The following is a 23,195-nucleotide window of genomic DNA, read 5'->3' on the forward strand; positions in this document are numbered from 1 at the left end:
GAAACATACATAATACAAGCAAAACTCATTCACTCGATTTAAGAAATAAATATACTGATATACCCAACAATCTTAATGATGATCCAGAACAACTTGAACTCAAAACATTAACCTTGCATTAAAAGGATCTAGTCTCATTCCAAAAATCAATGTAATTTTTGTTTTTTTTCCAGTGGTTAAGGATTAAGAATTAAGTGAAGCACTAGTTGAAGATAAATATCTGTGAAGGAAAGGACACCAGGAAAATACTATTTTATTCTGAACTTAACAGGTATGCTCCACTTTTGGAAGAATGTGATTTTTTTTTTTCTTTAACCTTCCTTTATTTAAAATACGCAAATTTAGAAGTGGTATTCGTGCACTGAAAAATGTGAAAATTGCTCTTAGTTATACAGTATATCTGTCCTGTATAAAATATATTGGTATGTTATTCCACTGATTTTTTAAAAGAGGAAACGATTGCCAAAGCCCCTGAAAGATGCTGATGGCACAATACAGCCTACATTCAAGATTACAAAAAGCATAAACACAGTGATGGTAAGGTAAATTTGTAAAAGTTACATGTTGAATAAAAATCCCTTTTGCTATCTGCCTGCACTCAAGAATGGCACTGCTGTGAAATATTCCCATGTCATTCAGAAATCTGGCATCGTATCCAAGCCTTCATCAGCCTTTCTCTGCAGTTGTACTTTTCTGCTGTTCTTTGTGGCTAATGGGACTGAGTATTTGCTCTTTTTTATTATAATCCAGGCAATTCTGTGCAGTAGATTCATTGTTTAGGCTCCTGTCCAGGGCTAGGCTATTTACAGCAAAAAAACAAGAGTTCCCACACAGATCCCCTGCTGTGATTCCTAAAGGAAACTGTCACAGGATAAGTGATGAATGTATCAGTATCTCTTCTTTGCGACATAAGTGAGTGTTACCAATGGAATTTGCTTTCCAGCATCTGGAAGCACAAGGAACAGGTTATTGTATGTGTGTATCTAAAGAAGGGCAACACAAGCCACATCAAAGCAAGCAGAGATATGGATTTATAGCATCTACTCGACTTCAAAGGAGTCATCCATACGTGCACTTGTATATATACAACAGCAACAATTGCGTTTATGAAAGTGGAAAAGAGAGGTCAGTCAAACAACTACCATGGCCTAACTAATGCTGAGTCAGTTCAGACACCGGCTTACCTTACAGTAAGACGTGTGCATAGCTCTGGTCTCAAAATGTCTCTCTATCCGTTACATCCACTGTCTGGGCATCACAGCACCAGGACTGGGCTGGAAGCTGGTGTTGGCTGCTCGCTTCACACCAGGAGAAGTGCCATCCTGCCCACATAGAGCCCAATGCTGCTGTGTACCACGCTAACACCAAGCTGGCAAAACCACGCAAATTGAGATCCAACACCTGCCCCACGCGCCGTGACATGCAACAAAAAGGTTGTCTTAGCTCCTGTGAAGGGATAGATTGAGCCTTGAGTACAATTAGCAGGTTTCCTCTAGAACTCACTGAAGTCCTATGAGCACGGAATCCAACAAAGACATTTTAATAGCATGCTTTGAAGTGTGAGTGCACTTCACAGGCCTGTTTTATTTGATCATACACTTGCTTTTATGGTTCAGATCAAGCATATACAGCAGGCTTAATATTTGCCATGCTGTCTCTGGGGAGCCCATCACATAAGCACATAACAGAATTTTTCAGTCTTCAGTCATCACCAGCAGAACTTGCAATTGCTAGAGATGGTAAGAATATATCACTGAAAACCTGAGATTTTTTCAAAAAAGTAAATTATTTCTGAACACTTACTGCTTTTCAAAAGTACTCAGTGGAAATATGACAAGAAGATATATATACCTATAGCTTGCTTATTTTTCTCTAAAAACAATCCCCAGTACCTGCACCTTTCATTTTTCTCACCCCAACTTCTGACTGGTCAGCTCTGCCATACACAGCTTGGATCCCTGCACCCCACCCTGGTTAAAAATCTTTTGTTTTAAAAGCTCCCATTTGAAATAAAATATTTGAAAACATTACTGTCATTATTAAACAATGAAAAGTGACACATCATTTCCCCCTGTGCTTGTCAGGGAATGATGAAGTTGAACGGATACTTGTAGGAACTTAATGAAAGCTTAAATTAGCGCTTCTTTGCTGCTGTTACTAATATGATCTGACCTGCTGTACCAAAGGCCCATACATAAAGATATATTATAGCTATATAACATATAAATATTTCTGAGATAGCCAAGGGTACTCAGATTCTGTGGTAAGCCATTTTTCCTCCACTAATATTACGTACTGAATAAAAATAATACAAAGGAAAGTCTCTGACAAATTTTCTTTCCAAACGTCTAATTGGATTTCAGACATAGTAATCATAATTATGTACTTATATTAACAGAAGAAATGCATACACAACCCTTAACTGCCACATATTCTATTTTACTATATCCTCAGTACATGCTCATCAAAAATATCCATTTCTTTCCCTTCTCACTTACCATTATAGTTCATCTTATTATTTCTCTTTTAATTCTCTTGCATGTGTCAATTTATGAGACCAATCATGAGTGCTGACAGTATGTAAATTAGATTCAGGAGAATATAAGGAGAGATTTCTCATTTCTCTGTGAGATTTAACAGGGATAAGGAAGAGAGTGAAAAGATCCTTCTGGGTATCTGCAGAACTAAGATAACTTTTATTATGGTTAAAACAGTTTAACCTCTTAATACCAGATGTGTTTTATTGCTCACACAGCTGTTCTAACAGATTGTTTTCCTGAACCAAAGAGGAAAGTAGGTAAGATCCAGATATTTTAAGTGAAATTCCATTTTAATTATTTCTTAATTAAGAGGACATTTTTCAATTAAACAAAATTACACTGTAAAAAAATGGGATCAACTGGCTAAAGAGATCAAAACACAGCACTAAAATGGCTTTTAGAAGGATATGCCAATAAATAGAGTGCACTGAAAGAGTTGTAAAGAGGACAAGACAGAAGACACTTTTTCTCAGGTAGAAAAGTAGTCATTTTGGTTTACTGCTGTTCTGATATTAACTCTAAATGGCAGTTCTGCTCTCAGCCAAGTAATGTACTTTCACCAAGTTAGAGCACGCTACCCGTTATCCAACTCTTTCATCACAATTTTGCTTTGCAAGACGACAACACAAAGAAGGAACAAACAGAAAACACATAAAACCTTCATCTATAATTCCAGATCAACCATATCAGTTTTTGTGAGCTTATTGAATTTTTACCTGTGTTTTTTTTTTTTTTATAATTTTATCATTAAAACTATGTGAAAGTTTGTGAAAATAGCACAAGAATGTTGATTATTGTTTTTTATTTAGTCAAGTGAGAAATACTTGAATTTTGCAAGGAAGTCTATGGTTCTGACTGATTTTCACACGCAGAAAAGTTATGCAAAGTTCATTAGAACCTTACACTGGAAAGCAAACTTCTCTGAACCAAAGCTCTTAATTACTCCTGCATCTCTGGGAAAACGAACAGTGAAGTGAAATCACCCAGCATTTGGGAAAGTGATCGAAGTGCCATTGATCTCAATGAGATTTAGCATTGTCTCAGTCCAACTTACGGAAATCTATTGAGGAAATCAGTTGCTTCTGAGGACTTAATATCCTGACTATATATATATATGTACTTACCTCAAATTAGCTCTAGTCTTGTCCTGTTGACTGAATGCCTGCCAGTGGCCAGTGAATGCTCTTGGAGTGCACCTTCCAATTTATTTTCACCTGACAAATGTGGTCTGCCTACTCCAAGACCACAACATGGGGAAATGATTTTGAGAGATTCACTGCTAACACACATTTCTGATCTGAACCAACGTGCCAATGAAGATATTTTCTGCGTATCCCAGTTGGTACTTAAAAAAGAACGTTAACTATGCTTTGTTGATCCTACTCATAAAATGTACTGGCTTACATTCCAGGCTGTATACGGATGCAAATATGGGCCATGGATATTTGCCCACAATCAAACATACACAAAAAAACAACACACACACAAAACTGAAAGATTCGGCAGAAAAGACAGCTGGTCCCATGAGAAAGGAGACTCAAATTACTGAGTATGTTGAAATAATCAAAATTAAGTCATGGAGTTAAATAAGAGGCTTGTGCCTCTGAGGGGAGCAGGAGAGGTTAGCTGTTAATTGTGAAAAGGGAAAACCATGTGGCAGTTGATTTTGAAAATGAAGTTCAGTGGATTTTACTGTACAGGGACTGGTTCATTGCTAGTTACCCCCTGTGGACAGAACCATGGGATTCAATTCATGAGACTTCTCACCAAGTGTTCCTGTAGCTACAGTCACCATACTGTGAAATCCAATGTAGAAAATGCAACTATTCTGATTAAAAATGCAAAGACTGGTCCAGAAAGTTAATTATTTTGCCACTGTATTCTTGCAATTAAATTAAGGACACATATTGTTTAACGTGCAGTAAGGACTTGGAAAGGGAATTAGTGCAGTATAGTGAATAAATAGAATTGTGAAATGATTTCTACAGCTCTAACAGCAAAGCCTCAGTGGAAAGACAGGATTGCAGAGCCCCTTCCATAACAAAAAAGCATTTCAAAACCTGGCTCTAATCCTGCATTGTGGGTGGTGTCCAGTACAGTGATATTCTGCTCAGTGGAAAGCAGAAGGGAAAAAATCTATTTTTCTGCAGCTTTAATTCTTCCTCCTCCATCCCTTCTTTTCAAAGTGCATTAAAAGTGTTAGCTACAACTTTACACAGATTATTGTAGGCAAGTCATTTCAAACCTGTCATGCCTGGACAACAAGTCCACAGGGCCCCTTTTTGCTCGCAGACATCAGGCTGCCAGCGATGGGGGACAGTGGTATGGGCGTGCAACCTACTCACTGCAGCGGGCAAGCGCAAAGGAATGGAGAATAAGGCGTGGGAGAGGCCTAAAACACTGCCAGAGTTACTGGGACAACACCAGTTAAACACACTGCTCCACCAGGTACTCACTCCAAGGGAAGGCTTTTAGTTCTTTATTGCACTGCGCAAACCAACACCACTCAAACACATATTCCTGTCTCAAGTGTAGGAGAAATGTATTCCATATCCTACAGTGTATTCTCCCGTCATTCTTCATTGTTGGCAGCAAAAAAAACAAAAGCAAATCCCCCACGTGTTTTAATTCTAATGTCTCACTTTTTACTGTTTTTAGATTGCTTGCATGCACTTACTGTCCTTATGTACAGGGGCTCAGAGACTTAAAAATGCTACATGTGAAAATCATCTAAGAACATTTTTTTTAGACTATAACTCTTCCTAGGTCTTTGAAAGGCCCTTCAATCCAAGCCTCAGGGAATGTATTTAAGGATAAGTGGATACCAAAGAGTGGAAAGAAGTGTACACTGGGGTTTGCACGAGGTCTTGAGCATACTATGTGAAATTAACCACGTTACAGTATCACAGATTTCTAGGTTGGAAGAGACCTCAAGATCATTGAGTCCAACCTCCGACCTAACACTAAGTACTCCACTAAACCATATCGCTAAGCTCTACATCTAAACGTCTTTTAAAGACCTCCAGGGATGGTGACTCCACCACCTCCCTGGGCAGCCCGTTCCAATGCTTAATAACCCTTTCGGTAAAGAAGTACTTCCTAACATCCAACCTAAAACTCCCCTGTCACAACTTTACCCCATTCCCCCTCCTCCTGTCACCAGGCACGTAGGAGAACAGACCAACCCCCACCTCTCTACAGTCTCCTTTAAGGTAACTGTAGAGAGCGATAAGGTTGCCCCTGAGCCTCCTCTTCTCCAGGCTGAACAAGCCCAGCTCCCTCAGCCGCTCCTCGTAAGACTTGTTCTCCAGACCCCTCACCAGCTTGGTCGCCCTTCTCTGGACTCGCTCGAGCACGTCCATGTCCTTCCTGTAGCGAGGGGCCCAAAACTGAACACAGTACTCAAGGTGCGGCCTCACCAGAGCCGAGTACAGGGGCACAATCACTTCCCTAGACCTGCTGGCCACACTGCTTCTTATACAGGCCAGGATGCTGATGGCCTTCTTGGCCACCTGGGCACACTGCTGGCTCATATTCAGCCGACTATCCACCAATACTCCCAGGTCCTTCTCGGCCAGGCAGCTTTCCAGCCACTCATCTCACAGCCTGTAGCTCTGCTTGGGGTTGTTGCGCCCCAGGTGCAGGACCCGGCACTTGGCCTTGTTGAACTTCATACAGTTGACCTCAGACCATCGGTCCAGCCTATCCAGATCCTCCTGCAGAGCCTTCCTGCCCTCGAGCAGATCGACACACGCACTTAGCTTGGTGTCATCTGCAAACTTACTGAGGGTGCACTGGACGCCCTCATCCAGATCATCAATAAAGATATTAAAGAGGGCCGGCCCCAGTACCGAGCCCTGGGGGACACCACTAGTGACCGGCCTCCAACCAGATTTGACTCCATTCACCACAACTCTCTGGGCCCGGCCATCCAGCCAGTTTCTAACCCAGCGAAGCGTACGCCAGTCCAAGCCCCGAGCAGCCAGTTTCTTGAGGAGAATGTTGTGGGGAACTGTGTCAAAAGCCTTACTGAGGTCAAGGTAAACCACATCCACAGCCTTTCCCTCATCCACCAAGCGCGTCACTTGGTCATAGAAGGAGATCAGGTTCGTCAGGCAGGACCTGCCTTTCATAAACCCATGCTGACTGGGCCTGATCGCCTGCTTGCCCTGCAAGTGCCGCGTGATGACCCTCAAGATAATCTGCTCCATGAGCTTTCCTGGCACTGAGGTCAAACTGACAGGCCTATAGTTCCCCGGGTCTGCCCTGCAGCCCTTCTTATAGATGGGCGTCACATTGGCTAGCCGCCAGTCAACTGGGACCTCCCCCGATAGCCAGGACAGCCGATAAATGATGGAAAACGTTATACAACTACACATTTTGCTGATTCGATCTACACACTCAAGGCGAGAAATATTTATGTATTTACATACCATAGATGCCAACATTGGTGTCTCAGTGAGCATTCAAGGTGCAGGTACCCGGGCGTCTGGGGGCCGTTGCATGCAGCGATGCGGGGGCTGCCCTGTGCCAGCCCCAGCTGGCCCCAATGGCCCCACCGCAGGGCACAGCCAGGCCCCGCAGCCAAGATGGCGGCGCCTCACCTCAGGGGCAGCCTGGAGAAGGGAGGGCAAACACCACACAGCAGGGGGCGGTGATGGGAATGGTGCAAGGAGCAGCCCTGAGGACGCCCAAGGAGAGGAGGAGGAGGGTGAGGAAGTAGGTGCTCCGGGTGCCAGGGCAAAGATTGTCCTGCAGCCCCTGGAGTGGCCACGGCTGAGGAGGGGGAAAGAGCGAGAGGAAGGAGCGGAGGGGAGGAGCCACCGTCCCCGGTCTGGGCTGAAGGGGTTCTCAGCAGCCATCTCTGAGGAGACAGCAGCTCTACCTGCCCCTTTTCCGAGGGTTTTGATGTGCTTACCCAGCGAAGGCAGAGGCTGGACAGGGCCTCTGAGCCTGATGTGGAGCCGTGCAAAAACTAGCACATCATGTACACAACAATTAGGAAACCAAATAAAAGCTAGACGTACATGCATTTGAACTCATCACAAAACACAACCAGCAAACAAACAAGGTTCCTAAAATACATGCCAAAAGTCCGTTCCAAAAGCAGAGGTAACTAGTTGGCAGAACGCATTATATGTTGCATCACATTATCAGTGTGTTATGAAGTCTAAAAATTGCAGTTAATTAATATGGCATTCAAAAAAAAAAAAAGGCTTCCTGGTTTTAAATAAAGTTCACACGTGAAAGACGTACATTAATTTTAAATATAGGCAAACCATTTATGGCAGTGATAACAGCTTTAAAAGGCCAGTATGGACTAAATTGCTTTTCAGTGAGAAGAAGTTGTACAGTGAACTGGAAAATCCATGAGCTTTTAACACAACTTTTTACCATTTGATTTGAGAAAATTTCATCTATTTATGGCACCCGGGGCCTCTACGTGATGGAGCAGAATGCAGCTGCTTCAGCTTTTCCTGCTACTGTTATCAGAGCACTGACACAAGGAATTTTGACCTTTTATCCTTCTTCCAGGTAGGGTAAATAGCATGCCTAAATAATGCGTTCATTTCAGGAGGAATAGTACATCATTACTCATGTGGATATATATTTTGCAGAACCTGGTGAATAAGATAGCACCATGAAAATGCCGTTATGCTGCCTTGTTTCTCTGCCAGAATTAGTGCTTCTTGATGTGCCTGGGAATGTTTACAAAACCAAAGCGTCATATTCTAAAGGCTTGCAATAAATCAACGGACCATAATAGTTTTCAACCAGAACATTTAATTATTTAGGCATAGGCGATTCATTCAGTGGGTTTTAAATGATGTTCTAGTGGGTAGAGTGGGTAGAGAACAGATTACGATTGTGAGTGCAGTTAAACGATGCCAGTCTGTCATAAGTTCTTGTGTTACTGCAGACAAATCATTTAGGATTATATTTTCAAAAGTTCTTTGGCACCCAAAGATGCAGTTAAGCACACAGGAGAATTTTCTTCAACTATTGGAACAGTAACAATGAAGTCTCATGGATTTTAACAGATGCTGCAGAAAACACTATTGGCAACCTTTTTGTCAATAAAAGTTCAAGTATCTTAGAAAATAAAGCTCTTCCAACTATGAACATGTAGAAACTATTTTTTTCCAGTGATTTTGCAGCACAATCGCACAGCATAATGGTCAGTCAGTGTGTCAGAGCCCCACAATGAAGTTTTTGAGTGGTTTTACTTCAAAGTTAAAAAAACAAGCAAACAAAAAAAAACTATTTTCTCATCCAACCTACATTTTATTTTATATTGATTAATTACTAGGTCTCAAAAGCCTCCACATTCTATAAACAATATAATATTATACCTCAGAAACAATCTAGCAAAAAAAAAAATACAGTTATAGTAAAACAATACCCTCTAGCTCTTGTCTAATTTCATAATTATATAAAGTTGCAAAAGTCATCTGTCCTGTGGGGCCACCCATAGTGGTAGCAACTATTTCTACAGCTCGTGGCTTGACTGAATTCTCCCGAAACTGATAATTAATTTAGAAAAGAGGAAAGAAATAACAGATTTTGATTTTAGCAACTCCACACACTTTTAATAATCCTGATTTGAGCTCTAATCTTTAATGGGAACTGCTCAAGCTACCCCTCTCTTCCTGACTTTGCACATTTTTCACAGCAGCCCCAGCATTCAGACCAAGACTCTGTTTTGGTCTTCCCGTGGAGTGGAGGAATGGAAAAAAAGAGAGACAGACAGTGATCATTTGGTCATAACCATTTCACTTGGAAAGAGACTCAAGTTTCAGCAAATGAGGTATTTCCCAAAGCCTGATCCTTGCGTTCTCCGGAGCAGTCCACATGTTCTCTTCCTTCCTCTTGGGGTCTACAGAACATAGTCTACATGGGTACACTCTTTGCTCTTCACTCCCAGACCTATGACAGTAGCCACTATCTTTTTTCACAATCCTTTTGCCTTTTGGAGAGCTAAAAGTTAAACCACACTCCTTAGGATTTTGAACAAAATAATTGCTTTGTTCAGCAGCAGTTAGGGCCTGCCACCGCCCAGCTCCATACACAGTAGAACCACAAGAAGGACTTGGTGCATAGCTAATAAGATCTCTTTCTGTGTCTTCTTAAGTTTTCTTTACACTAATGGAAATTTGGCTACTTAATTTAAGAAAACTTTTTGAGGTTTTTGTCTTTCAGCAGGGACAAATTGTGAACTAGGATCTGATTACTGAAGTATAACTGCTATTTTTGACTGACAGAGGAACAGCTAAATTATCATTTTAGGAGTTTATCTCAGCTGCAGCATTATAAATTTGAAAATGTTATGGCTTTTCTTTTAGCTTAGTATGATAAAAATGTGAATATCTCCATGTATTAAATGTTATCTTCTACAGAGCATTATTGCTTAATATTTCATCATACTTCATAAATTAAAGCAGAAATGTTAAAGTTAACTTCTTTTTCCTGAAACAAAGCTACCAGTGGACTTTATTAATATACAGTTGCTGTACTCTGCTGGGACTATGTTTTCCTTTTATCAGAGTAATATGTTCTGCTTATGCTTTTGCAGCCACATAGATTTATACATTTTGCATTTTAAGATAATATATGGAACTTAATATTGTTATGCAAAATGTGTGCTTAAAGTAAAGTAACTCTTATTCCAGACTCCAAGAGTAAAATGCACTGAATTTGCATAACATTTAGCAAAGTTAAATTTAGGAGTATCTCTGCATAGCATAGGTGTATGTGGGGAAAAAAACCCACAAACATGCATCTCCAAGCCTCATTTTAAGTTTAAGTAGGTCACAAACCAGGAAATAAAATTATCCACCAAGTTATTCTGCACAGGTCTAATAGTAAGCTGTGCCCGGATATGCATGCTGCTAGAACAGAAGTCTTAAAGTGATTTGGCAGAAAATGCATGTAAAAAATGCGTGCTGCATAAAGAACATTAAAAAATGTTAGCGTCTCACATGGCAAGTGTTTTGCTTTCCATGCCTGCAAACAGATACCATGTTTGCTGGGCTACTTACAGAGACCCCAGCACACTCTGGGCACTGTACAGATTTTTTTGCTACATGGTAGATTTGCACTTGTAGCAAAGACTATGGTGAATGTACACAGAAAAAAAAAATAAGTAGCAAGCCCCAAAAACATAGAGTGAGTCTCTGTAAATACACTATGAGCTTTCTTCTTTTGTGCTCATCTTCCCTTATGTAGCTTTGCATAATTCTGTCCCTATTAAGTAGATGCACTTCTCTCTGCAAATTGTCTTGCTACGTTGCCAGCAGTGCCATCCAAGTTGAGGCCCATTCATCTGTTTCTATTATTTCTTTCCCATCACTTCTATAATTGTTATCTATGAAAGAACAGGCCAGACATAAACATCAGTGATAGTATCAGTACGGTTCTTGTGAATATCTTCGCAGAAGGAGTGAGAAGTGAAAAGATGATAGCTACTAACTTGTCTTTATCCTGGAGATGCCCAAAAATTTATCCCTAAATATCTTTCCCAATGTAAAAAATGAAATTCATTTTTTTCTTTATCTTCATTTTTAGAAATGTGTCAAACAAAATTGTTTAAATACATAAAAGTCCCCAATACTTACAGTAAAGAAAGATTTTCCCAATTGCTTGAAATACCTAAAGACATTTAATCTCTTGTCCAATCTCTTTAAGTCAGCCAATGACTTTGTAAATTAGTATAATCAGATACGCAGGCTACACTTTTGAAACAAGCTTCAGGCCAAAAAGAAAACATAAAAATTGAGAAGTAGAGAATACACTGGACACAAGTGAAATTCCTCTAAATTCAGCAAGTATTTCAAGCACTTCTGGGAGGGGATGGGGAAACAAGAAAGAGAACGAATTAAGTAACTTATAGATACAAGGAAGAGTAAGAAAACTGTGAATTACAAAAAAACGAAAGCTTCCATTAGTAAATGACTAGCAGTCATTTACTAATGCAGGTTTACAACCTAACACCCTCACCGATCAAGTTTTGTCAGGCTCAAAGCAACATGTGGATACTATTCAGCCACCATATCACCATCCAGGAGAATCTGTGCTTTGTTTCACTGAAACATAGTTTCCTTGCTTGTGGATGGAACATGTATGCCTTTAGCCACCTACACCGTTAGGAATTCTTTATGGCATCATACAATCAAACTGCCCTGGTGCAGGCTTTGCAGTGTTCATATTAAAGTAGGAAACCATATTGTATCTGTATTGGAATCCTGTGGGACTAAGGGGGATAACATATGATAGGTGCAATACTATGTTCAAATTTTTGATGTTATCCATCATCCTTTGTTTTCAGCTCACTTACAGCAGCAAAGGTACCAAGTACTGTGTTTTGTGAATAAGTATGTATGTTACTGTTTCAGTCTGACAAGGCAGGTTTTGTCAGTACCTTTCAGGACTGCAGATATGTGTGAATTAAGCTTTTTGTATCACTGTAACAAAGCCAATGTGTATACCTGTACATCAGAGTTCCAGTGAGCATTTATGAGCATCTTCAAATTAAAATTTTATAGATTTTTATTTACATATACCATACAGATAGTTAACCTGCAATGAAAAACACAGTGGTAGGAGTAAAGAATGTAATAAATTCAGGTGCCCTACTTCTACATTGCAGGTGGATTTCTTGGTGCTTTTGTTTGTATGTTTGTTTTTGTTGTTGTTGTTTTGTTTCCTGGAATGATAAAAAAAAAAAAAACCAGCATCAGTGCATTGTTAAACAAATGCACACAGCTGTACCTTCCTGATTGTCATTAACATCAACAAAGTTCGAAAATTTACCACAACATGTCCAGATAACACAATGAAACTGAGAACACATGCAAAATTGCATACCAAAATAAATTAAAAAGTAATTGATAGGCTACTTTGCCTGAATTTACAAATTCTTGTTCAGGTAATCAGGTCTTTGAGTTTGAGACATTGTCTTAACTGCAGTCTTTATCGTGATGGATCCTACTACCTCTTTTATTGTTTTTCTTTCTCATTAATCATGGCTGAATCTAGATGTAATCCTTTCTTGGTAGTCTCTGACATAATGGGTCAAATACGCAGTGTTAACTACATTCATCATTTGTTTCTTCAGAAATCACTTAGAAGTGCTAAAAGCATCTTAAAAAAAAATCGCTTTACTAAGGAAGCTAAAACAATCCACGGTTACAACCTTTTGCTGAGGATTTTACATAGCTTCAGTTACCTGTTACATATCATAGTCCTGTTTGATCTCTATTCAGGATCACAGGTTCTTTGAGTGACATAATCAGCCTATTTTCACTGATGTAAATGATACTGGTCTCTGATTTGAAGTCAGAGGAGTGTTTTTCAGATCTGCTGCAAATCTGAGCTATATCAAGTTTCTCACTGTTACACTGACTTCATAAAAACTTATTAAAACTATTCTGCCTATAACTTGTCTCAGGAGGATAAAAGTAGTTTCAAGTAAGCAAATATTATTGAAGAAATACCAAAACCTAACGTAATGTTTTGGGGTCTTCTTGGAGGATGTAAACATGTAAAAAGCCCTAAACCCATAGGTTTTCTGGATTGTTCTTTTCCCATTTGTGAAAATATCCTACAAAACAAAATAAAACACAGACATGCAAAGAAAGCCAGCTATGTTCTAGCTCACTATTCCCCTTTCCATAGACAGGTTCTGACAGAAAAGGGTTTATGCTGTTATGAGATCTTCATAATTACTTGACCACTCCGAGATGCACTGATAGTGATGGCTGGCTAATCTGTCCTCTCCTCCACTGACCTCTCCTCACAATAAGAATCAACGACAACCATCATGCCCTACTTTTTACTGTCACTCAGCTGCTTATTTCCAGCTCTAGCTGGCTGGATAAATGCCACTTGACCACAGGATAAACGCTCCCAGGAGAATTCAGGGTTACCGATAGAGCAGAAGGAGAACCTATTTTTACTGTTCCACCCACCCTTTTCTTCTACTGTTCAACTCATAGTAGCAGCTAGCATACAATAAAAAGTCAGATTTAGCTACTTTGGACTTGTGTCTTTCCAGCAGAAGCCTGGGCTGCTAGTTCATATTACAGTGAGCACTTCCACCAGTCCGTAATGCACTCAGCCAAGACTAGAGAAGAGTAAGGTACACTGCTCTGAACTTCAGCCGCTGTTGTTTCCTCCTTTACTGACAGTCCCAAGGCTTGCACAGGGGAAACAGAATGATTCTAAGGAGAAAGGTGTAAGGAGGAGCCACTTCTACAGAAAGTGCACACGGCATGCCAAACCTTGTCATCTCTTGGTCCAGCCAAGTAGTCATCATGCGTTGGTCCAGCAAGCCATAGGAACGAGTGTGCCACTGAACGCACTGCTCAGCAAAAATCCCTGGTCAGACTCAGACAGAGCGGGGAAACAACTGCCATTGCATCTCAGGAGCGATACTTCCTCTGGAAGAAAAACAAAAATCAAAATAAAACACAGACAAACAAAAAACTTTAGGTTTAAGACCTTGAAAATGTTTATTTCAGACAATGATATGAAAAACTTCGGGCAGTTTTTGTTTTGCCTGATCAGCTTCACCTCATTCTAATGAAAACGTGGAGCATTGCTGTGAGTTTAATTATAAGGAAAAGCTAGAAAATGAATGATTCAGTTTTAGAAACAGATTTTTTTTTTTACATCCAGCTACTATTTTCAAAATAAATAAATAAATAAAAATAAAAATTCACTAATCTTGTATGTAGTTCGTGATGCATATTCATGGTTGTAAAATACTCAACGATATTTGAGCCCCTAAGTACTCATTAGTGCTTATTAAGCCAGTCTGCTTTTGCAAAAGCCCAAAATGTAAACTTTCATTCCTTAACTTATTATTTTCAATTTACAGTGCCATTAGTTATGCAATTTGGCATGTCTTCATTTATTATTTGATAGGTTAGCACCTGCCTGTATTTGTTTTTTTTAAGCCAACATTAGCAAAGTGACGGAGAATAAACTCTATGGGAACTGTCATGGTCTACCAGCACAATGTAGAAGTAAAAACTATTTTTTATTTTTTTTTTTCAGTAAAATTAAATTTAGTCTGTTCAGTACAAAATATTGTTCTTTAAACATTTTTTTTTTCTTCTGAAGTTTTACTGCAATCTGTTTTTGTTTATTTAACTGGATTTTAGCCAAAGATTCTATTAGAGGATTTATTCTTCCTGTCTCAAATACAGATGTACCTTCTGAATTGTGACTATACCTCACCTTTCTGCATGGTTGCTGCTATGGAAAAGATTCTCAAGAGATGGCATAATACTAGTGCAGACTGCTCAGTTAGAGAAAAACAGTCCTATGTTATAACAAACTTGTAAAAATATTCCTCACAGATGAGCAGATTGCTTATGTAAGGACAGTCTGTATTATTAGCCTTGTAAGTACTTTGAAGCCTAGCTAATCTTAGCTAAAAAACAAAGATTTTGCAGTAGGTAAAATTACTAATGCAATGCATATCATAAAAGCTTGAATGACAGACAGAGGATGGATTATTTTCACAGTTTTGCCTATTTTTATCTAAATGAGTGAAGAAAAAGTAAAAAGAAAAGATTGATCAAGTCAGGGAAAAAAGGGAAAAAATGAAATTATATAACAATAAATAATTACTTTTAAACCTTGGCACACTGCAAAGGACACTTTATTATTTCAAAGCTAAACTTTCTTTGTTTGCAATGTATCATTTTAGGAATACTTTGCTACACAGAAATACAGAGAAAAAACAAAACTCACTTTTTTTCCCTCCCCTCTAATTTGATACTTAAATACAGTGGTACGAACTTAAAGGAACAACTTGAATTGTTAGACTTCAGGACACTTTGCTGGAATTTTGAACTCAATGCAGTGGTATAATTTGAGTCCAGTTTTGATAAGGTCTGTCAGGGGAAGAGTCAAGTGGGAGATGAAACTGGAAATGTAAAAACTTTCAAATAGCGAGCTTATTAACTAGGCTGTTTCTACTGTTCATTTCAGTAAATGTTACCGTTTAGGGATTTGCAACCACATCCTGTTATCTTCCATTTTAAAAAGGATGAAAGGAAAGTGTGGTCCCAGGCATGGACGACAGCACCTCAAAGGTGACCTCCATTTGTACCTACTGCAAGCACTCTCGTGCACTCCCTATGCCCAACACTCATTTGGTTTGAACTGCAGTGTTATGGTACCATATGCTAATATGGTAACTTTGTGTTGAAAACAGCATAATGGAAAAATGAACTTGCTAAATTCATGCTTGATTACTGCACAGTTTAGACTGTGATTGGGAGGCATTGCAATTTTAATTCTACTACACTACAGATGAGCATTAATAATATACTTATGTAATTGGATGTGTTCCCTTAATCAGAGCCAGGAAAATGGATAGTTCAGTAAATCAGTTTTGGTGTTAGATCTTTTAGAATTGAATATTTCTACATATTATTATAGAACTACCCTGACTTAAGAGGCATTAAAATACAAAACGAAAACACCAGCCACTTAAAATTTCACTCCCTAGGAACCAGATTCTGGCTCCAGATTCAGGTTCATTGGATTTTGAACAATCAATTCCTGTCCCATGAGTAAAACCATTAAAAAATAAATATCTCGACTGTATCCATTGCCCTGGGTAAAAGCTAAGGCAGTCACCGAGTCACTGGAACAGTTCCTGTGTTACTGCAACTCAGACCCCATGCACGAATAGGGCACCTCAATGACCTGGCAAACCCTAAGCTATTAGAGGGTGAATAGTCCAGAGTCCCAAAGTTACCCCGATTAAGCTGTTTGCTTGGATGCTTGCAGAGTGTGCCAGGAAGAATAAACAGAGGAACAAACTGCTTCTCTCCATCCACTGATACCCCGTGCAGTTGTCCAGACATGGTATGAGACAGTGTGTTCATGCAGCAGCTAGAATTAAGCTGTTATGAAGAGGTTTCCTGAGCCACACAGTAATGCTTGCTCTGTAACTTTTTTTTTCCCTGATGCTGAGTCCTTTTCTCAAATAGAATAAAATTGGGCTGCATCATGAAGCTTTTCCAGCTACTTTTGTGGTCCACAGCACAGTACTTTCCTAGTATGACACTGTATCTTTTTTTTTTTTTTTTAAACCAAGCATTATCTCCTTAAGCCTAGATAACTTAGGCAAAGCTTAATATCTATTTACAAATGCAGCTATAGGTAAAACTGATTCATTTTCAAAATAACTTTTAAATACACTTTTAATTTAAATGTGTATGAAATTTCTTGTGTGTGCCAGCTAGATTTCAACTGACCATTAAGAACATAATTATTGTGAATTACTCATAGCATACAAATGTGTGTTTTTAATAATCTTCTTTCACATTTCACTATAAATAAGTTTTTGAACAAAACAAAACACACACAAAAACAGTATTTAATGAGGACAGAGTATTTTTCTATTTAGCCTGCATTTTAATGTGTTCTGTATTTAAATATGCAAAAGATATATTCTTTCCTCCCCCCAAGTAACAACTGAAATAATGGCAAGACAAAAAAATGTAAGTTATATAACATTACCTTTGTCCTTCACAATGCCTATCCTGCTTTTCAGTCACACAGTTTTGACACCCAGTGAAAACGTTATTGTGCACTGAAGCACTTTGCAGTGGTTACACTTAAAATACACTTTAAAAGTGAACGCGCTTCACCTGGAGACTAGACTCGCTATCGATTCCCTCAGTGGCTTTCTAACCAAAGCTTGGAAATGAAGTAATTATCTACTGTGTGTGGAAATGAACTGCAAACCACCATGGTTCACCAGCTTCCCGAATTACTATAGCTCCCTATATCTCCAGCAACAGTACTTCCATCCAGCGTATTTTTTTTATTTCAGTGTTCATTTTAACAAGATTAAGGTTGGTTACCGTAACACCTATCTCAGGCGTTATTGATTGCGAATCCTACTTTCCTCCTCTGGAATTGAGGATTATTGTAGGCATTGCTGAGCTTGAAAGTGTCTCTGCCTTACCCCAAGCTGCAAGCATTCTTTGTGCCAACTGGAACGAAATAAAGCGCCCCATCTGCTCAGCAACGTGGCTTACTGCGAACACACTGTCCCCATGCTCGGATCCCTGCAATCACTACCCACTGGCAGCAGAGTTCAAGTCATGGTCTCTGCTTTGCAGCTGCAGGCTCTAATGGGAGCTGGGTGGGATTGCTCTGCTAAAAGGTAGCATATGTATATACTCGCTAAAGCCACAGTCTTAAAGGGAAAAACTTCAGGCATTCATGGTGGACCAACATTTTTTTTTTTTGAGGCTTTTCTGTTCTTTCTCCAATTTCTTTCCCAGCCTGACATCACTAATGCAGAATAGAGCAGCAGAGTTCAGACATTTATGTATGAGACAAATTTCTGTTAAATTTCTGCTCAGAGCTTTAAAATGATGGCTAGTGGAAGCTGCCTAGTGGAGTGCCCTGAAGTCTTCTGCTGATCTAAACATGCTGGGTTTTTCTTCTTAGAAACACCAGTTTTGATTTCTTAGGAACTCTGTTCATTTGCAACCATGATTCTGTTTTGTTTTGTTTTCCAATGGGGAAAAAGAATCCAAAAAAAACCTGCGAATCTTGTAATTTATACTAATGTCAGAAAAGAATGAGGTCCTCTGGATACAGGAATTAAAAGCTGTGCTCCCATATGAGCTATTCCTGATTAGCACTGAATGCAGCCTGATTATGAAGAATTTTTGCATTGCTGCTCCATACAAATTTGTAACTAGTGCTTTTTGGAGGCACCTTTCCTTTTCTCTTCTCTGAAGTACAAAATAATTGCATTGGCAAAATCCAACAAAAAAAAAAAAAAGCTAGTTAGATTTTCTTATAGCTATAGCTATGTAATAATACAAAAGTAACACAGGTTGTATTAGGTAGGTAAAACTAGCGTGATACACGTGCACATTAATAATAATAGAAATTATTTTCTTTTCTGTGAGACACTTTAATATTAAGGAAAAATGTGATGTGGCATTAAAATATTTATAGAAGAATATCATAGTCACTTGTCTTCTAAATACTCTTAAAATATTAACATTTTTGCTGCATTGGACTCCTAACAATGTGAAATGCCTAAGAACTTCTTAATTATTAGCATAAATCTATGGCTGGATTGGGATTTAGTCTTACTAGGTTAAAGCGTTATTATTGCTGAAATGTTAATAGTTTGAGTTAAGGAAAGACAGTCTCAGCTGCTTACATATGATTATATGGTTTGCATAAGTAAAATATGATAATTATGCTTAATTATAAAAAAAAAACTAGAAGCTTATTCCTCTGTTAAGTTAGGATCCAGACCAAAGTTTAATTAATTCACAGACTGTCTAGGACTTCTTCACAGACAATTTCTAAGACGCTTGTTGTAAGACTGCATGGAATCATGAAATAAGACAAAACGTTATCCTCTTTATTTTAATTTAAACTGTGAAGAAGTTCTTGAAAATATGACCAGATGGCCTTTTGAACCAGTGGACTGTCTTTAGGGGGAGCATTTGCCCCTTTTATCTGAAATGTAGGGCCTGCCGCTGGGTCATGGAGCCTCTTTTCCCACTGCTCCGTCTGCCCGTGGTGGGAGAAGAGCTCTTGTGCCTGACCAGCCCAGCGATGTGGCCTCACACCACCAGGGGGAGGGCCAGGTTTCCTCCGCTGTAGCCCCAGCTGTTTCTGGAAGGGTAATTGTTCTCTCTCTTTCCTAGGGGAGAAGCTTTTCACTTTTTTCAACTCAATTTTGCAGAACTATACTTGCCTAAGCAATTAATAACAGCAACAATAGGCAAAAAAAAAATAAAAATAAAAAATCAATGAAAATGAAAGAAAATGAAAATATTATTGTAGAGGAAACAGGATGTTGAACATAGTGTTCAGACAACATTCAAACACCTCTCATTTTAAAAGTGCAGTGCTATTTTCCCTTAAAGAGCTAGTGAGGCAAATCATCTTGTAAAAATCCTATAAAATTTAGTACCCCAAACAGGGAAAGACCCCGTTGAAAATCAGTGTATGTGCAATGCAAGAAAAAGGAAGGTGACTGTAAAGCATATCAGATTCAAAAGGGTTTAGTGAAAAAAAAAAAAAAGGAGCAAACTTCACAAAAGTTGAACCATGGTTACTTAAGGAAAATGTGTTGGCACCAGCGTATTCCCAAACCAGCTCAAATAATAACTGTTTTTGTGAGATAAAGTGAGAATACTAAAGAAGGAAATGTGTGCACACACACAAAATCCCACTCTGCGTCTCTAGGTAGCTCACAGTATTCCCCTAAGTTTCTGTTCCACATATGTCCCATGTAGATGTAGCCCTGATCCTTCACCTTTCTGCAGCAAAACAAATTCATTACTGTTTAGTATTGCTTTGAGCTGTTCAGCCACCTATTGAGTCGATTCCTGCTGTTCCAGCTATGCAAGAACAGATTGTCTTTAATCTGCAGTTTTCAGAGGCGCTGACTGGCCATAAACTGAATGGGTACAATGACCACTGATGTTGGTAGAAATCTTCCCTCTCTCAATTCTCAAGAAAAGCTGGACCACCAAAACAGCCAGAGCTGGCAAATTGATAATTAAAAAAAAATGCATGAAGAATGTACTAGAAATTTGACAAGGAATATTTTGAATAATTTATCTGATGAATACCATTTGACTGTCTACTGAGCTCTTCAGGTAATGAGGAAAGCTATTTCAGAGCCGTTACTGGAAACGTTCACAGATGTCATTGGCAAGTATAAGACACCCTGTTGTAGAGGATTGCATTTTCAAATTTAGGTCAGACTTCTAAATTCACAATTAGGCTCTTAAACCACAGCAGCCTTATTTTCAGATATCCTTAGCAGCATTAGTGTCCACTGAAACTCTAAGTTGTGACTAAGTGTGCAGTGTCTGCAAACTGAATGCAGGTTAGCTGATTTTCGCTTTGGCAGTCCCATTTAGCTTAGAAGTCCAAGCCATACAGGGCAATTCCTGTGTCCCCTGAATCATTTCTTCTCCTCCTCCTCCTCCTCCTCCTCCTCCTCCTCCTCCTCTTCCTCCTCCTCCTCCTTCTCCTTCTTCTTTTTTTTTTTTTCCTTCTATTTAGCTGTGTCTTCTTAATTTCCCTCTTTAAAAGCAATAAACCTTGTATGATTCTCCTAAACTACATTTTGCATCGACATCCAAACTGCTTTGCCATACAGACTGCCCAGTCCCTGGCACAACTTCTGGCATCATAAGCTTTCATGGATAGTGGGAGAGAAAGCTGGGCCGTGCCACCCAAGCCCTCCCCGCCACTCCCCACATCCCACCTTACAGAGCACACAGCCAGGCGCGCCGTGATCGCTCGCAGTGCCATGCAGCTATCTCGCACTTCCCAGTGTTCAGCAGAGGCCTCATCCCAAGCTCCTTCCAGCATGCCTTCACATCACAAGCAGCAATGAACTTACAGCATAAGTGACTACCTGCATCTCAGAACCGGCGTTGTGGACACAGGGTATGAACCATGTTTCAGCTTTCTGGTGCCTCTGGATCCAACAATGTAGGCACAGCTAGATACATCCAATTGTGCTCCTTTCATCAGTGTTAGTTTGTAAGCTTGCATATCCACATCCACACATCCTGCAGCAATGCCTGCATCTCCCACCGAGACGCTCTTCCTTGGCCATCGTAATCCAGCGGGGGGAGCAATAAAAGAGGAGGCAGCAGCGATGAGTTTAACGCGGCCCACATCTGATTCCTGAAACCGAAAGGCACAGCTGAAGGAAAATTTCTTCAGCCTTCCCACAGCTCAGCCAGATGTGAGAGATCCCTCTGAGGTGCAGAAATGTGTGACGGGACTGCTGAGGTGTGACAGTGACATGAGATGTGTCGCGTTTGCCACCTGGAGACCCTAGCAGGCTGAGCGGCATCTAATTAGCTCCCAGCTGGGAGCACCTTGCCAAACACCCCTACTGCCGGCTGGGAATTAACCTCCTTCAGACCAGGCCATTTTCTGGATCAGCAGATCCTCCTTCTAGGTTTATTACTTATGTTGGGCTGGCAAAGTTTCATATCTCCTGCAGAACGCAGTATAATCCCTGTACATACTTTTCACCCTCAGAAAACAGAAGTATTTCACAAGAGTACTTGCAAAGTACACCTGCTAAAAGTGATTCTTCACACATTTACCACAGGACAACAGTATTAGATACCTACAGGCTGAATGAGGAACAGAATTGTATGTTCTCTTTCTCAAACTCTGAGTAACTTTCAGGCTATAAAAAAGGGAAACCAAATTCAAACCCTGCTTGATTCATGTCGTATTTTAGTCTGATATTAATTACAAGCACAATGAGAAGATCAGGCAGCAACGAACTTGGCTATAGTGGTAAAAGCTGGGTTAAAATACATGTTTAGCGACCAAAGGTTATAAATTGTCTCATTTGTTCACTAAATGGATGTGGCCACTCAGCTGGTTGAATAATGAAAATAAAATTATACAAGCATTAATCCAATCCCCAGCAAGCCTTGCAGCTCAGCTCATCTGTTCCTTACCATGTGCGATTCCGTTATGTGGTTAGCACGTGCAATGCTGGGTACTGATGGCAGATGTTGCTAACAGTGCTTCGACTTAGATACTCATGGCTAAGATTGGCACAAGAATTTGTGGAAGTCAAGAATGATGCCAGAATCACAGGGCAGTAAGTCTAATGATGTGAATAACCGTCCTCAGGCAGTCATTTACAGCCCTTTTTTTTTTTTTTTTTTTTTTTCGGTTGGGGGGTTTCAACCTCAAATGCAATTGCTTCCTCCAAGCCTTTGCTAATATTTGCTGCAGGCTCACCACCTGGGTGTCTCAGCAACCCTCCACTAGGACTATGAAGCAAGCAGGGAAGCAGGAGGCTGCGAAATTTTAATTCTTAGGCTCAGTGCACTGTGGCAGTCCAGGCCCCTGGTGCTTCCAGCACTCCTGAGCTGGAGACAGCAGCTTCGGCAGCTCTGCTCCCTCACAAAGAAGGTTCCAAAAGCATTTGTTTTTTCCTGCCAAGAGAGAACCAAATGACCTTCAAAGGAGCCAGAGCCTCTCCAGAGTGGAATATCTATGTCCACCAGCAGTGATGAGCTGCTCTACTTCATCATGAATTAAGTACATTTTTTTTCAGCGCTTTGCAAAATGCCTTGCATTCACACAAAGTCTTACTGAGTTCAGTATAAAGATATCCAGAAACAGCTGGAGATTATATTCATATTCTATTTCATGCCTACTTTGACTTACCTCAACATATTTAGTATGCAAAGTCAATTACTCTGTAGTCTAAACCTTTGTTCAAATCTAGTATTCCATTAACTAAAGCTGACAATAATAAACAGCCATATTTGCACAGTGAAGGCAAGTGTTGATGTGAGTACTTCTGGGGGGCATGTGGGTCACATAGGAAACTTCCCCCGAGAGCTACAATGACAACATCAATTGAAATAAAAATAATAATAATAATAATAAACCAAAAAGCTTTTAAACTAAAATAGTAAATTCTGTTAGAAACACAAAGTATGTGTCTGCTTAATAGCAGGGAATAAGAGGACCCACTAAAGAGAATATATACTACTGTCATATACTACTGTCCAGGAAAGTTTATTTCTCAAGCTGCTATTGCAAATAATAGACATCAGCAGCTTGGAGAATGCTCAATAGTGTCCT

The 23,195-nt window shown here is 39.7% G+C and overlaps 1 long non-coding RNA gene across 3 annotated transcripts in view; it reads right to left on the reverse strand.

Moving 5' to 3' along the window:
• Positions 1-12,068: 12,068 nt before the first annotated feature.
• LOC308187547 overlaps positions 12,069-23,195 on the reverse strand; it is a 79,683-nt gene continuing 68,556 nt past the window's right edge. The window contains exons 8-9 of one of the 3 annotated variants that reach the window (XR_013944771.1): positions 20,980-21,254; positions 12,069-13,978 (exon numbers count right to left, since the gene is read on the reverse strand). This is a non-coding gene — a long non-coding RNA (uncharacterized lncRNA). Of the gene's footprint in view, positions 13,979-17,081; positions 17,521-20,979; positions 21,255-23,195 lie in introns of those variants that run through there. The other 2 variants (XR_013944772.1, XR_013944770.1) reach the window with 2 other exon arrangements.

This window comes from Anser brachyrhynchus (assembly GCF_964034855.1).
Source record: "Anser brachyrhynchus genome assembly, chromosome: 1".
In the NCBI taxonomy this organism is placed as follows: domain Eukaryota; kingdom Metazoa; phylum Chordata; class Aves; order Anseriformes; family Anatidae; genus Anser; species Anser brachyrhynchus.